Source organism: Poecilia reticulata, linkage group LG16 (genome assembly GCF_000633615.1).
Source record: "Poecilia reticulata strain Guanapo linkage group LG16, Guppy_female_1.0+MT, whole genome shotgun sequence".
In the NCBI taxonomy this organism is placed as follows: Eukaryota; Metazoa; Chordata; class Actinopteri; order Cyprinodontiformes; family Poeciliidae; genus Poecilia; species Poecilia reticulata.
In genome coordinates, this window is record NC_024346.1 from 25665862 (window position 1) to 25682180 (window position 16319).

The window sequence follows — 16319 nt, forward strand, 5'->3', positions numbered from 1 at the left end:
CCTCCCCCCACACACGCACACACAAAAAAATCCTCGCTCTACTCTACAGTTGCTCATAAAGTGGAGACATTCACAAAGACAGGGGATCTATGGAGTACGGAGCACACACACGCATACACACAAAACAACTCAGAGCATAGGCAGTGTATTCTCAGACCAATCAATAATCCATTATGAACAAACTGCTCTTCACCTCCTGCCCCGTTCAAAACCAGCAGACAAAGAGGTCTGCTGTACGCTCCACGATGAAAAGAGAAAAGGAAAGCACAGCTGGAAAGATCTGCCAAAAACACACACAAATACACGCCTACAGGCTGTTGGCAAAACACAGACATGCACACACACGCACACATGCACTGAAAACTTTATTAATGCCAACAAATGTGTCATGCCATGGAAAAAAGCAAAATACAAGGAAGGTAATCTGCAAATGTGGCTTTCAGAGAACCTCCTGCATCTTTGGTGTTGATTCCCAAACATCTGACAGATTCAGAACTGTTTCTGTTTTGCAGTAGAGACGCATGAAGTCAAACTGCAGGGAAACGAGAGAAAGCAGGACTGCAATATTAGAGATTCTTCCTGCCCACAGCACTGCCAGAATCAATGACTCTCCGAAGATATTTTGATGGCATGAGTTACAACAACGTCATTTGGGGTAAATAAGCAATTTTTTGACACTCCACAGGTAACAGGACGGCTTAATGTATGTAGTACATCAACATTTCATGGTTTCACCTTTTAGAGCTTTCAGCTTTTATCTCTTGTGGAGGATGTTAGATTTAGAAATGACTGAGACCTTCATTGAAATCTCAGAGTAAAGGTATCCAGAGGGCAGCAAGTGGCGACCCATTGATGAAGACTGTTAGTCCTCGACAAAGTTAACAGAATTGTGCAAAGGGAAGATATGATATGAAAAATTGTACATTTCATATCTGTCATAAAAAGCTGCTAGTAATAAAACCCAACAAAATCAGGTTTGTTGTGTTTTTCAGAACAGGAGACCAACGGCAACACAACAAGGAGTAAATTAGCCTTGATCAGACCTGATGGCGATGGTCGTATACTTCTACTTTTATCACAGAAAAAGCTTCATGTTCAGACTCAAACTTGACTCCTACACAGGTTCCAGTCTTGAACTCGATCGTTGACCACTTTGGGTCCACTTTCAGCCGAGTTAGATGATGGTTTTCCTCCTTTACGCCCCGCTGTGTCAGAGCAGGTCATTCTCAGAAGCAGGAAAAGCAGTGGGGGGGCTCTGTGGCATTGTTGGGGTCTCCATTTCCCATCTCTATTCCTGGTCTCGTCTCTGCCTACCCCCACCCCTTAAACCGAGCCAGAACAATGGAGTGAGTCCACGCTGTCTGTCCCCCCCCAACCCGCACCCCTCACGCCCCCGCCCCGATAAATAGCCTGAGAGGGGATCCTGCTTGCCTGTTCTGTTAGCGTGAGAAGGGAGAGAGTCCATCAAGTCTCTGTTTATGTGTATGTGTGTGTGTGTGTGTGTGTGTATGGGTGTCAGTGTGTGTGTGTAGAAGATGGCAGGTGTTTTAGTCAACCCTGTCCTGTTACATGCTGGTGGGTTTGCTGAATGGGTTAAAAGTATACAACTCAATACCATAAAAAGTGAGTAAATAAAGGAGTTTAGACAAAAAATAAAGTCTGAAAAATGTTAAGCTGTAAAAAATGCTAACATTTCAAACTTTTTCTTTTCTTAAAGTATTTTTTTCTATACCTTCCACTTTTTAGCAATCGAGCCTGAGCGATACCTGCCGGGACAATTCTGCTTCGTTTTCAGCCGACAACCACTGCCTTTTCTCAGGGGGTAAACCATCTTCAGCTTCCTCTGGGATTCACAGTGTGTTTGCATATAAGTGTGTGTGATGTGTGTAGGGGTGCGTGTGTGTGTGTGTGTGTGTGTGTGTGTGTGTGTGTGTGTGTGTGTATTTCCCTCCCCCCTCCTTCTCAAACTCTGCCTGTTTTTCTCACACTGCTCGTTAACCCCTGGTTGCTCCTAACTAAAAAGACTCTCTGCGCCACAACAGCCACCCCACTCCTGAACCGCAGCACTTTGTCTTTTCTCAACTCTATAAAATTCAAAAGTCATTTTTAATTAGTTTGGAGTCGAAATGGCAACAAAACCCCACACCCTTAAATCTCACCAGCCAAACAAACAAACAAACAAACAAAAAAAGAAAGAAAACAAAGTCCAAGAAATCTTCGTCCTGAACTGCTGGGCTGGATGTTCTTAACCAACTGTGTCTTTTCTTTACAAAAAAATATATTTCTGGGACATCCATACTCCAAATGATGAGAAAAAGTATTTACCCCACCACAGATTTCTTCTTTTTTTTTTTCTGACACTTTAACGTGTCAGAGTGTTTGACAAATGTCAATATGTAACAGAGATGGTTTTAGTATGCGATTTTTGAAAGATGTCATTTCTTAAAATCATTTCTTTTTAGAAAACGACATTGTTCTAAATGTTTAATCTGTCACTATGTCTTAACAGTACGAGAAAGATAGTTTGTGAAAAAAAAATAAAATTGAGATCCCCCTGCCACTTTCCTGTGGTCGTGCTCCCATCTGTAGGTAAGATATTCTTTTTTAACAAATCTCATTTTAGTTTTATGGCAGATGTAATGGGACTTCAAAAGATTTCCACTTGTGCCAAGTCAACAGAATCTCTTCCCAGAAGTCTAAGCAGTCATTAAGATGCCTTTTCTGGTAAATGTCAGAAAGACCCGTGTGTTCATTCTGGTTAGCAGTGCTTGAAACTGTTTAATTGAAGCCATTTCTGTCCATTCTTCTGAACTCTGGGCACTGAGTAGTTTCAGACGTGGTTCCCAAACTCTGGAGTACAAAAGCCTCAGTAATTGTCATTATAACTCTTTCCAGACTTATAGATGTTAATAAATTTGTTTCTCATCTAATCTTGAATTTCTTTGCACTGGGGCATGAAGCGTCACCTTCTGAGGTCCTTCTGTCTACTTCGAGTCGTTAGCGATCGATCAAGGGATTTCTTGATTTTACAACTGAGGCACTAACCAGGCCTAGTTATGGTTTGTGGAAGTGAAACTAAACTTATGTGGTCAATCACAGTAAACCCATGATACAACAAAGCGATTATGACTTATTCGCCCAGGACTGAGTTTGTGTGGATAACTTTTTCCCTTTCATAATTGCTCAAAAACAATGTTTTTGTGTTTTCACAGCACTGTAATGGTTCTGTGTAAAGAAATGTTAACGTTTTCTTTTTCTTCTTATTATTCTACATTAAAAGTGAAGGCAGTACAGACTGGAAGAAGAAGACGGAGCACGAACAAGAGCGCAACAAGAGGCCGGTTAGTGGACAGGCCGATCCTCGTAATAGCCTCTGATTTAAGTCTAAATTGAAACACCTCCTTCTGTTTTCACATCACTCCCCGCTGTCCACTTTGGTTTCGGATGAACTTCCTCCTCTTCTTCCTCGGTGCGCCTCCTCATCTGTCTGCTGCTCCGAACGGCCCCTGCAGCTAATCCTAAATCAGTCTTTCTGAAGTGTAATTAGACCAAAGACCTCAACTCTGGCCACTGGTCTGTCAAGCTGTCGCACGTTCTGATGAAAGTGCTTCATTTTGTTGCCTTCTGAGAAGGGATTGTGAAGTTGTGAAGAGATGTTACACATGTTACAAATTCCATGGATACTTTGTTAAGGAACTGCAACTTTGTTGGTTCGTTCATGTCATTTTGTTACACATGATTCTCATTTTTTTTTTAAAAGAGACCAACCTAAATAATGCTGTATTAATGAGAATGAAACAACATTTTAGCATCATTCTTTCTACTAGAAAAAGGATGGGAATCCACATTTTTTGTTTTCAAATATATAAAATGAATAATTTTACATGAATTCCTTAGATTTAGGCTTGAATTCCACAAATTGTGTTTTATTTGTGCTTGTCTCAGCATAAAGTGGTCCAAAAGCCAGAAAAGCTTCAAAAATAACAGCAAAACCTCAATTTAATAAAAGTTTTAAACATCATAAGCTGCATTTTAAAGAGTCACTGTTCATTGTATCATTTACAGTTTATATTTAAACAGTGAAAAGCATCTATTTCAGATTTTAGCTCATATATTTAAGCTGACTGATATGAAGTGCTAAAGCATTAGCATTAGAGGCTAACAGCTAGCTTGTCATGGAATTCTGCTTTTTTCTTGTCTGTCACAATTTCTTTTCTTTCACTAACAACTAAAAGGTAGTTTTGTCCGACAGCACAAGACATCTTGGTTAGCTAGCTCTGTCGACACATTTGGCCTACGTTAGAGCCACTTCCTTTTATTCTTCAAAATAAGACGCCGTGTCCAAATTCGGGGGTTGAATCCTTTGAAGAACCCGGCCAGCCCGGTCGACCGTGAAGACCAGAAGTGAACAATTGTAAAAATTGGAAGGTCTAGCCCTCAGATTTATCCCCGTCACCTAGCAACTGTGACAGTGCTAAGCACAAGCTCCTAAAAACAGAGCTTTCATTAATTATTTAATCATTTTAATTAATTTATTTCATTATTTAATTTAATTATATCCAAACATGTATATTTGTGCACACCTGTAGATCTCAATCACAGATACAGCATACTGACTGCTAAGCTTAAAAAACTCACCTTCATATTCTGTACTTGTGATTTATTGCACTTTTTCTACCAGACAAAGTCACATGTTGACACCAACTGGATTCAACTATTAGCAAGACAGACTTCACCGTGCTCAAAACATTGGTACCACTTTAACATCGCTAGCGCTAACACTCCTAGTAAGATACCGTCCTATCAATTAGTTTGCAAATGAAGATTTCTGGTTCTGCTGCCTACAAAAAACTAATTTGGGTCGCATTTTCAATTACATAAACAAGACAAGACTCAAGCAATATCTCAAATACTTCCTTCCAAAGGATGTTGACGTGAAGACGCTTGAGTTCTCGTGAAAAGCCAAAATCGTGTCTGCTAAGTCGAACATGCGTACATCAACGCCTGCATTGAGAAACAGGCTGAAGAGCTGCATTGATTCACATCCAGCGTTTTTATCGCTGCACGGACTATAAAAACGATGAGTGAAAACACTCTTCGCCTGCCCCATTCACCGGGAAGCCGTGCCGTGCGTCTCGTTTTCAAACCTGCCTCCACCTGAGGAACACACATTACAGGAGCTGTCAAGATCAGATAAGAGAACACAGATCTGCTTCGGAGTCTTTCTTGCCGCCTGCGCTTGTACAAGCGAAAAACACAGCCAGGCAGGATAGTAGGGTTTCCAGTGAAATCTCCTAGTGACTCTGCTACAGAGAGTATGTGGGCAGTTGTTGAGAGAGGTTCACACACTGCTTTTTTGGCACGTACATACTTCGAAAATTTTAAAAAAATAAAAAAATTTTAAAGGGCAAAAATAAAAATGCTTACAGACAAAAAATCCTGGTACACAGATCAAGTTATTTTCACTTTTTAACAAAAAACCATAATCAATGCGTAAATTTAAGGCAGGATTATGGGCTGGCCACTTCAGCTCTGAATTAAAACCCAACTAAACTTTCCGCCAGTTTGATCTACACGGTCCCTCACATACTTTATATGAAGAAAAAAGGCATTATTTTATCATGCGAAAAACTGAAGCATTTATGTTTTCGTATGAAAGTAGAGCATACCACTGTTTCACTTGATCGGGGCCCAATCACATGCAAACGCTTAGAGGCGTCTTTCCTCTACAGGAAGCTTTTCTAGAACTGGGCTAGTTTTCTGGGTTCATTATCACACTCTTATATTTGCAGTGCATTTAACAAGGTAAAAAAAAATATTTTTAATATTTACCAGTAGCAAATTTACCTCAGAAAAAGGCACCAGTATAGAGGTAGTGTTTTTTTATTTACCAGGAACTTGTGGATAGAGAGTTGTGTAAGAAGAGTAATAAGCAAGTCCAATGGGTTCATTTTTTTTCCAACCTTTAAATTGAGTGTCAAATTAAACTAAACAACAGTTCATGTATTCTGTCAACTTTGATATTTTAAGATCTAATATAGTTAATGTCTGCTTATATTCAAGTCTGGGAAAGAGGGCATAAATCCTTCCACTCAGAAAACAAACCTGTTTTCTATGATTTTGATGTGATTTTACAGTAGCTGTTTCCATTATAAATGTGCGCAAAACTCTGTCAATATTTCGCTAACGTTGAAAAAACCCGATTTTGCAATTGCTGTGTTTCCGTTAAGTAAAAAAACAAAATTCACACGTGAATAACGTGATAAGTCATTAAAAAACATCATCCTCAAACTACTTCCTGTTGTCTTCTTCTTCATGGTTTATGCCAGTGGCAAGATCCAATCATTGAATGTGTGACTTTTGGGGAAAAAATGTTTCTTGGCAGTTTTGCAAAATAAACCAATTTTGATTGGTTCATAAAAACCACCTCATCCTCCCGCCAAAATGTTTTATCGTAAGAAAAAGGTTTTTTTTGTTTTTTTCAAAATTGCTGTGTTTTTATTAAGCAAATTTCTTTTCAAAATATCAAATTGCACAATTATATGGTCAGTGGAAACACGGCTATTGTACGTGTCTATTGCTGGGAGACTGAGACCAGTCAAAAAAGCACATCAGTGAAGTCTCTCTAAAAAATGGTTCCTGCTACACCTTTTCCACGGAGTTTGTGATGACTCTGTAACCTCTGAATTTGGAGTTAATGAGACAGAGTCATCAGTTACAGTTTTGTTTCGTAGAAAATCATGGTTTTCAACTCCATGATGTAAGCGTCTCTGTCACTCTCAGTGTCTGAGTAAGACCTTGGCTGACACAGCTGCAGGGGGAGGAGGGGGTTACCGCTCAGCTTCTGCTGCTGCAATGGCCCTGTTCCACAGTGGGAGTGATCACAAAAATAAAAAAAAAGGCCAGAACAAATTAAAGTTCTGGGGGGAAACATTTCAGATCTCGTAGTCGAAAGGAGTCGTAAAATGCAGTTTAGAACTTTAAAGCCTCTTCCTAGTAAAAACACAAAAGAAACAAAATAATAAACATTTTATAGTAACAGCGTTTTAATGCCAACTGCCCTTTCGCTTAACAGCCTAGTACAAGTTTAAAAAGTAGTGTTTCTAAAATAATTTGCACTGAATAATCACCCTTTTTTCTGTCTCCACTGCTGCTATAAAACCTCCTTTGCTACAACCAACCATCCACATCTTTGAACATCTGCGTTGCCAGACTATTCTTGCATTGCTTTGTGTGTGTAGAGTGCTGTAGACGGTAACTTCATCTATTCACTTTATGCCATGATAATGAGCGCATGCCCAGACAAATACCACTTTTCCAACCATTTCTACCACACTAACACACAAATACAAGCAAGATGGAAATAAACATTGCTTAATAATAATAATAATAATAATAATAATAATAATAATAATAATAATAATAATAATAATAACAGCCCTGTTTTACTTGTCTGGCCTAATGTGTTAGAAACGGACTTACATAGGAATATACTGACGTTAAAGAAGCGATATCATCTGTCCCTATTTACCGCAATAAAGGACGACAAACTGGCAGAAAGATGGCAGAAATGTATTTACATTTAACATTTTAAAGAAGAATTTTGACAATTTTTGCCCAATTTCTAACTCTAATTAGCTTACTTTAGATGCTGGGTGAGTAAGTCTAAAAGAGAATGGGAATGTTGACAGAGCTCCAAGTCTACCTCCCAAAATATATCTTTATGAATCGTAGCTAAAGGTCAATTCACCCCTTCACCACTTTGTACCTTTGAATCTTAGCAATAGGTTTCATCTCTTTATATTTTTAATTAAATTCCCGTAAACAAGCTGCCATCTCCTGGGGTACTGCAACCATCATCACATGCGAGTTTATTTTCCTTTTCAGTTACGTATTTTTTTTGTCAATTATGGAGATAACTGTCATGCAAATGTTAAAATCTAACTTTTACTTTTAAATCAAATTCTCTGTGTATTTCTAAAAACTTTGTATTACACTCGATTTTGGTTGTTATCCTAACTAGGGATAGTTATTCCTTATGAAATTTACAAGATTAGGATCCCTGATCAGTTACGTGTATTTAGATTTCCTCACAGAAAACTACGACAAGATAATAGAAAACGTCTTTAAACCATTAGCTGTCAAGGCAATTATGAAACGTCCCTCTCACAGTACAAAGCAGATGACTCAACTTCTAACCAAAGGGTCGAGTAAGTAACAACCACAGCCGCATATGTCCGAAATTGAAAAGAGGTCAAAAGGACAAAGATGACACACACAGGCTCCAAAAGAGAAGGCAGCTTTTAAAGAGCGTTTCGTTTGAGAAGTCTGAGAAGAATAGTTAGGATTTTCTCTGTGGCAACAAATTTTATCTTAATAAAATTCTTCAATTTGATCTGTCTTTTAACGTCTTATAGTTAAAAGACATTACACTCAATGTCTTTTAACTAAAGACTTCTCAAAACTTCTTCAACCACAGCAGACTAGTTTCTCCAGTATAATTTTAGTTAGTTCAATGCTGCAAACTAGATGTTTATTGAAAAAAAAAAAAAAAAGCAGAGCCAAATGTGATTTAAAAACATCATATTTCATTTGTATCTGCTGATTACATGTATTTTTGTGTGTGTGTAAGATTTACTGAATATGTCTTGGCAATAAAGAGCAACATTCCCTAAATGCAAAAATGTAACATCTGACGTACTCATGAGCCTGGAAAGTCATCTTTACGTCATGAAAACATAGTTTTAGTCCCTACAGAAGAATTATTAAGGGAATTTGAGAGAGGAAGTGCAAAACGCCAAAGTTTATAAAAAGTAAAACTAATTTATAGCTGACCATTAGCAGACCCTAAAGAAATGTTCAAGAAGTTGCGTGTAAGCTCCACATCTGCCCAGGAGTTTAGAGCCAATAAGTAGAAGAAGAAGAAGAAAAACAGAAACTGCACGAAAAACTAGGGCTGCTAGAAAGAGGATAACAAGCATCGTTAGTACTCAAGAGATTTTCAGGCAGTCACATGACTCATTTTCTTCAACCTTGAGTGGGAGCTTATGCGTCTTGTTATGATGGACAGCTGTGTAAAGAGACAGAGATCCCATCTGGGTCACATCTTATCAGGCCAGCTTATTCACACCGATGAAATCATAGCGGCTTGTCAAACCCACCCAGTTAAAAGAAAAAAGACAACCATAAACCAATAAACGGAGCAAAACAAGGCAGCATCAGAACGAGACGGGAACAGATGCACGTCAAGGACTGCAGAGAAGGCAGCGCGGATAATGAGAGGGAGGGCAGCAAGGCGAAGATAAGTGGTAAATAGAGATGTAAAGTCGGCAGGAGATGGATGGGGATAATAGGAGCGGACTGAGAGGGAGAACGAAACGGAGATGCTGCAGATGGAGGGAAGGAATGGAGGAAAATGTAGGTCGTGATCCACACGCCACAGAGCTAACTCACGTAGCAAGACCCTGACTCCTGAGGTGTTTGGAAAATTGATCAGTAGCATCTAATAAGAAGTTATCTGTGCCAAAAGGGCTATCAGTTGTGACTTACTGTTTTCATTATTCTTATTAAATAAAAAGACTTAAAGTAGAGATGTATGGGTGCTTATATTGTTGATTTCGAATTGTTGAGAAGTTGGCTAAACTTATTTTAAGTATTCACTTTAAAAGTCGCCGACTTTTTGTGTGGTGAGCACATTCAGCATAACTAAATTCATAGTGTTTGTGTTGAAAAAATTGGGAAGAATAACAAAAACAAGAACTGTGCTCACCTCAGCCTTTTTGCTATTTACCCAAAGTCTTACTCTCTCTCACTATCTCACAGCCAGAATGAAGAAGACAAATCAGACAATATCTTAGTGCATCTTTAATCAAAGCAGACCAACGGAAACCATCTTTTGTTACAGGTTTGTTTTCAGTTGTTTTGTTGGTTTTTTTTTAGTCCAACTGCAATATAAAGAACAAATGAGTATGTTTGACATAGGTGTGTTTGTAAAAGGGTGGGTGTCTGGGTGCAGCAAATGACAGGTTTCCTCTTTCTCCTTCTTAAATGAATGTTTTAGTTAGGGAAGCTGAGAAACGTCCCGCTGAACTATTAGCTGTTACCAAACTGAAAACAGGGATTTCTTACGACGGAGTGAAGACATGCAACACTCGCAAAGTTAGGAAAGCTAAAAAGAACGATGCACTGAATAGCTTGTGTTTACATCAGTTAAATGCACTTCAAGAATTATTTTGAGACTGATTAAAATAAATTCTGAAGGTCTGCCTTAGTTTGTTCTCTCACCTCCTGAAAGTCGGTTTAAAAAAAAAAAACAGATTGCACCATCCTGTTGGTAAATAAGGAGCATTCCTCAACCTGCCTGTTTGCAATAAAGCTTATCAGCTTGGCCTGATGTGTAGCTGTGATGTTACAGGAGAGCAGCAACTGGATCGGCATATGGCAGGACCCTCACCGATGGCCTGGTAAAAGGTAGCAGGCCGGAGTTAATCACCAAAATAAATGGGAAAATACCATGTTACAATGAGGATTTTTCCATTGATTATTTTACAAAGATATGAACAAAATTATTTGATTATAATGTATGAAATGGATCAATGTGACATCTGTCACATACCAATAATAAACTGTATGGCTGAATGAAAATTTTCAGGCTAAGCTGTGGAAAATGTTGAAGCAAGAAACTGTAAAAATAATTTTAATTAGAGATATATTTAGCCAATTATGCAAAGTAGGCAACTTTTAGTTATTTATTTTTTTTACTGAACCTGGAATACTGGAATGCATTCCCCTTTAGTTCAAACCTTAAAATATTTTCTATACTGAACATAGAATTTTTTGTGATTTATTGAACTGTTCTCCATTAGTGAAAAATAAAAAGGTCTCTAAAAACACTCGCCTTGTTCCCAGATCTCATACTATAGATGTGTTACAGCCTCAATGCTAAATTAAACTGTTGTTCACCTGCTCAGACTACATCTGCTAAAACTTCTAAAACCTGCAGTCTTATTATTTAAACAAAAAGAAGACTTTGTCTGATTTAACATTGATGCTTTACTTGCAGTCCCCGACTTATTCTTGTTTCCTTTTTTGTCTTAGCTGTTCATATGAAAGTTTAATTCAGTTAAAATGTAATACTTCCATCATTCTTTGCATATCAGCCTTTTGTTTCAATGCCGTTGACAGAAAATACTTCCAAATCCTACAAGTATGAAACTGCAGCATGAAGCGGTCTGGCACAGTTTCTGACATTTTGACATAAAAACACTTTTCAGAACAGAAGCACATTCACTACAATAGAATATTATGGTTTATACTAAGAAAAAAATAAAAACCATACAATTATGAGAGTAGTCGTAAAATCAAGAGAATACATAAAAATATTTTTTAATAAAGTAATAATAGAACAAGAATGAATTTGAAATAATGCAAGAATAAAATCATAATAATATGAGAACGTATTATAACTTTATCACAATACTTATGACAAGGACATTGTTCCAATTTTATTATGACTTTACTCAAGTTTATTTTTCTAATACTATAAATTTATTCTCAGAATTTTATGACTTCACTCTCATAATTTTATTTATTTATTATTTTTTAAGCGTGGCACTACATCCACATCCGTCATACATCCACAGTGACATGTATATTTCAAAAACAATAAAATAAAATGTACTTCATTAACTACTTGTTTCTAAGAGCGTCAGTGGCAGCAGCTTGACCTCTGAATGTTGATGATTTGCTTTCCAAAATTAAATCAATTTTCCCCCCTCTTCATACTACCAGGGTCGCAAGGTGAAGGATTTCATACAAACTTCCACGGGGCAAAGGTGGGCTACATCTTGAATGAATATATCACAGGGTCAACACCGACATACACGAGATAAACAACGCGTGGCCACGCTCATTTTTAGGATCTCCTATAACGATTACCTTTTATTTTTTTTAAAACACAGCATTTAGGAGCAAGGTATGCTACTGGTCACCAGTTCAGTTGGCAGGTTAAGAGATCCATGTCCTGAGTTGTTGCTTCCATCCATTGCATTTCTATGCCCACTTAAGTCATTCCAGGGTCATGGGGCGAGGCTGTTACCCATTTGCAGCAGTAAATGAGTAAAAACCTGGGTACACCCTTGAAAGATCACCAGCTCACCACAGGGACATCATACAGACAGGAAAGACAAGCGGTTTAAGTACACAACTCAAATCTAAGGGTGATTTGGAGTCTATGGTGGATCCAACGTCTGACAGAGCTGCTTTTGTGGGTTGAAACCGGATCATGCCCAGAAAATCCACCCTACATTTGAATCTAAGCAACATCTTAGTTCCAGAAACATAGCCAAAACAAATAAAACCAACTAAAAAAAAAAAAAAAGATGAACTAGTCGAAGGAAGCACCGCCATCTGTTTAGCAGTAATCTATTCCTTTCCTTTACCATCAGAGTGTTTTGTGCTACGAAAACAAGCCACTATGACAAAGATCAAGCAGCCACAACAGCTCAACTCTGCACTCCGCCTAATGTCAGGCTGTAAATTCAGAGCAGAAGGTGGAGGGCAACAGGGAAGGCAAATGTTGCATCAAGCAGCCATGCCTGCCCTGCTTTCCCTGGAGGGGTCAGGCAGCTCCAGCGGGAGTTGCCTTCATCAGCTACTGCTGGAAACCAAACAGGTCTGCTAGGCCAGAAATCAGCAGCAGAAGAAGACCGGGGGATTGCTGGCAGCCGTTCCCCTGGCGCTCCCGACTTTGCGCGGTTTTTAAGCGACGCCGGGTGCCGAGCGAAGGCTGGATAATGAAAGCGGCGATGAGTCGGTTCAAAAAGACAAAAATATACACATGAAGTCAAAGACAACGCTGGTTCACTTGCATGAATTTGTATGACTCCTAAGATAAGCAAATCAAACAGCTGGGAGTTTGCACTGCAGCAACCATGGCTTTAGTGAGTATGGAAAGACAGAGAGACGGCTGTAATAACAAATATGACTATATGTACACACCTTTGTTTAAAAAAAACAACAATCTGATGAAGTGTTGAAGTGGAACTTATTATGAGATGCAGTGTTTGCAAACTGCACTATGTGAGCAAGAGATTGATTTGCTCCAGCGAGTCGAACATGGAACACTACAGCAGACTGGGAAGTCAACACGCTGTCCTGAAAGTGATATTGTTAAAATGCTGCTTGTTGATAGTTCTGCATATTTTGAGTTGGACCTCTGTCTAAAATAACAGCATCGGAAACCTTTTGTTGCTCTGGTTGGTACTTCATGAAAGATAAAAGAAAAATGAGGGTTTTTTTCTTCTTTCTTTTAAAGAAAAGAAAATTGGCACAGGCTGATCTGCTGCTCGCTGCTGGCAGAAACAGTTTTCACAAATCCTAATAGGTACGAGGATATCACACAGATCTATTTGGGACAACGGTGCCTGCCGAGCCTGCTGCCCAGGCACTTAAATCCAAGCTTCCCCAGTGAATCTCGGATTCCAAGTTGGCTGGCAAAAAAACAAAACAAAAAATACAACAACAACGTGTTTTTACAGAGAATTCCATATGTATTATGTACAATGGACAAACAATAGTGATGTACTGCAAAAGTTCTTATTCTGGTCTCGGCTACCTCTCTGTCTGGGTTTAAGCATTAAGAGCCAGAACTGGGTCAAATTTCTCAATGCGATTTTTCTTCATTCTCCTCTTTCTCGGTAAGATGGCCTTTTGGTGTCTTCCTTAAGACCACTAATTGGGTGATTCTGTTGAGTTGGTCAGGTATAATCTGATAGGATTAGAGGCTGCACTCTTTAAATAGAGTTGCACAGCCAGGGATTAGATAATCACAGGCGGTCGCACTTAAGAGTAACAGATTTTCATCTATATGATGTGGGAAGAAGACACAGAAGGTGTTGCTACGGTGGGGAGACATACATATGCTACCGTGCTTATTATATGGTGAAGATAACAGTGGGATCATCACAGAATTGCTCAGGATGTAGCACCAATTTGATGTCATACTTTTATTTATGGATGCGAATGGGTGTACTTCCTGTTAACACAACATTTGCAACGACTTCTACTTTACAGAAATGTCGTTTTCTCAAAGGCGACGCCTTGTGACGGCAGCAAGCATGAGATACAGGTAGCAACACTCTCGGCTGATGACGCCTCAACCTTTTTCACAAAATGGCTCCATCATAAACGCATAAAAACAATCAAACCTCTCCCGGTTGCTTTTAGTCATTTAGAAATCAATAATCCAGCTGAAGATATTGGGCAAAACGAGCGTGTCATCACAAATCAAGCTTGAAATGTGAAAGCAAAAGGAAGGTGGTTGATATAAAATCAAAAGACAAATGTTTAAAACAAATGTTTGCTATATTTTTAATCAGGTTTCACCTGAAGGAAGTACCTATGGTTGACATCTAGTGATCCATTCTGTCTCAATGAACTGTAGAGCGATACGTCCAACAAGTCCTGGCCAGCTCGTTGCATGGACCATCTGTAATCACTACATTACACGCAAAAAGGCTGGTTTATTCTTGCATCTCACTGCCTCACTTGTAGAGTCATGGTTATAATAGTGGTGGGTTTACTTTAACCCATCTCATCACCTCAGTCAAAAAGATCGCCAAATCAAACCTTATAGGGTTTTATGAAAGGCGTTTGGCATTAATGTTTATTTTTTTAGTAAAATAGACATATTTTACTGACAGAACATCTTTAAACTAAAAGCCAAATCTAGAAAGATGCACGAGCTGAACCCCAGTTTAAAGGACAAACAAGAAGAAGAAGAAAATGCTGTGCTGAAAGGACGTTAGTTACACCTGGTTCCTGCTATGTCCATCTTGAATCAAGTCTTTTGAGCTGGAAAACTTGAAACCTGAGGAGGAGAACAATGCATATGCTAACCTCAACCCAGAAAAAGATCAACTAAGCCAGACTTCTGTCATATCTAAAGAAACTTGGTTGGCAGTGGGAATCACATTAGAAAGGCCACATTAGACTAATATGCTGGCGCAGGCTGATCTCTACAAACGCTATCTTTACAAGTAACATGTTTATTTTATGATCTTCTTGCAATGGTAAGAAAATAATATATTTTTGCTGTAGTTCACTTTGTTCCATGATGCAGATCCATCTGCAATCTAACTAATTAAAGTGAAAAATCTTAAGAATGCCAAAAAATCAGACATACCAAACAATTCAAGCCTGTCTTGGCTGATAGTAAAACACTATACAGTCTACTCCCAAATATTCATTTAGAAGGGCATGATAGGATTAAAAATGAGTATTGCCTGACCTTAAATGAATCTATAGATTCGACTTCAGCATTTCCCTAAATACTGGAAGCTGAATTCATTAGTTTAGTTCGCTTCGTCTTCTTAGTACTGGAGGTGTGAGAGGTAGACACGAGTGGGACTCGCCCTTCTCCCCTCAACTATCTGGATGCAATGTAGGAAGAAGGCACTGAGGACATGAGAATAGCTGAAGGGAGGGTTGGTTGAAGGGGTTAGAGGGGGGTGGGAGGGGTTCCTCGCAAAACATCAAGAGTGTTGCTGCTGAAAGCGGAGGTGGATGTTGATGCAGTTAGGTTGAGTTTATTGTGATGGAGGGAAGATGATGAGGGGTGGGGGGACTTCAGATCCTCCGGTCTTTGGTCTCCTTCCTCCCTAGTTGACTACAAGCCCCCCAAGCAACAGACGGACAGAGAGGGGCAGGTGTGAACTGAGGTGAGCAGCAGACTGCAGCCCAGGAAACACAGTCAGGAGGCATTGTCCCAGATGAAGTACAACACATCAAGTGTTTCTACTGTTCACCAGGCTAATCAAACTGGGTTTAGCTAAACAATACTATACAATGGTTTATCTCACTCCAAACACACCACCTGCATCTTGTTTTCCTGCCTTCATTACCCACAGTGGCGCAACCTAACAAGTCTAATTCAGAAGATTCCTTGACTCTGAGGTCTAAAATTGAAACAATCTATAAAGTTCTTCAGATTTCTTGTGTTTCTTACTTCAAACTGATGCATTTGGCTAAAGATGCAAAGTTCAAGCATGATTTTACACACCCTATGCACAGAATCATTTTATGCTAAGAATTATGCAATATAAGGACATATTGCATAAGTTTGAGAGCAAAAACAATTACATGAATCTGTTGTTACCACAACTACCACATGTATGTATTACTCACAGTCTTGACAGCAATTTTTCTGTTTTGTTGTCTGTGCACTACAATCAGCAATCAGACAGGCGTAAGAAAGGGATCCCTGAACACAAAGAAGAAAGTCCTTTCTTGTACTTTTACAGGAAGTATCCCCAGGAACG

The 16319-nt window shown here is 38.9% G+C and overlaps 1 protein-coding gene across 7 annotated transcripts in view; it reads right to left on the reverse strand.

Moving 5' to 3' along the window:
* The window catches only part of LOC103478279 (zinc finger protein 516), a 57513-nt gene that overhangs the window by 28362 nt on the left and 12832 nt on the right, over positions 1–16319 (reverse strand). The gene's annotated exons all lie outside the window — the stretch shown is intronic.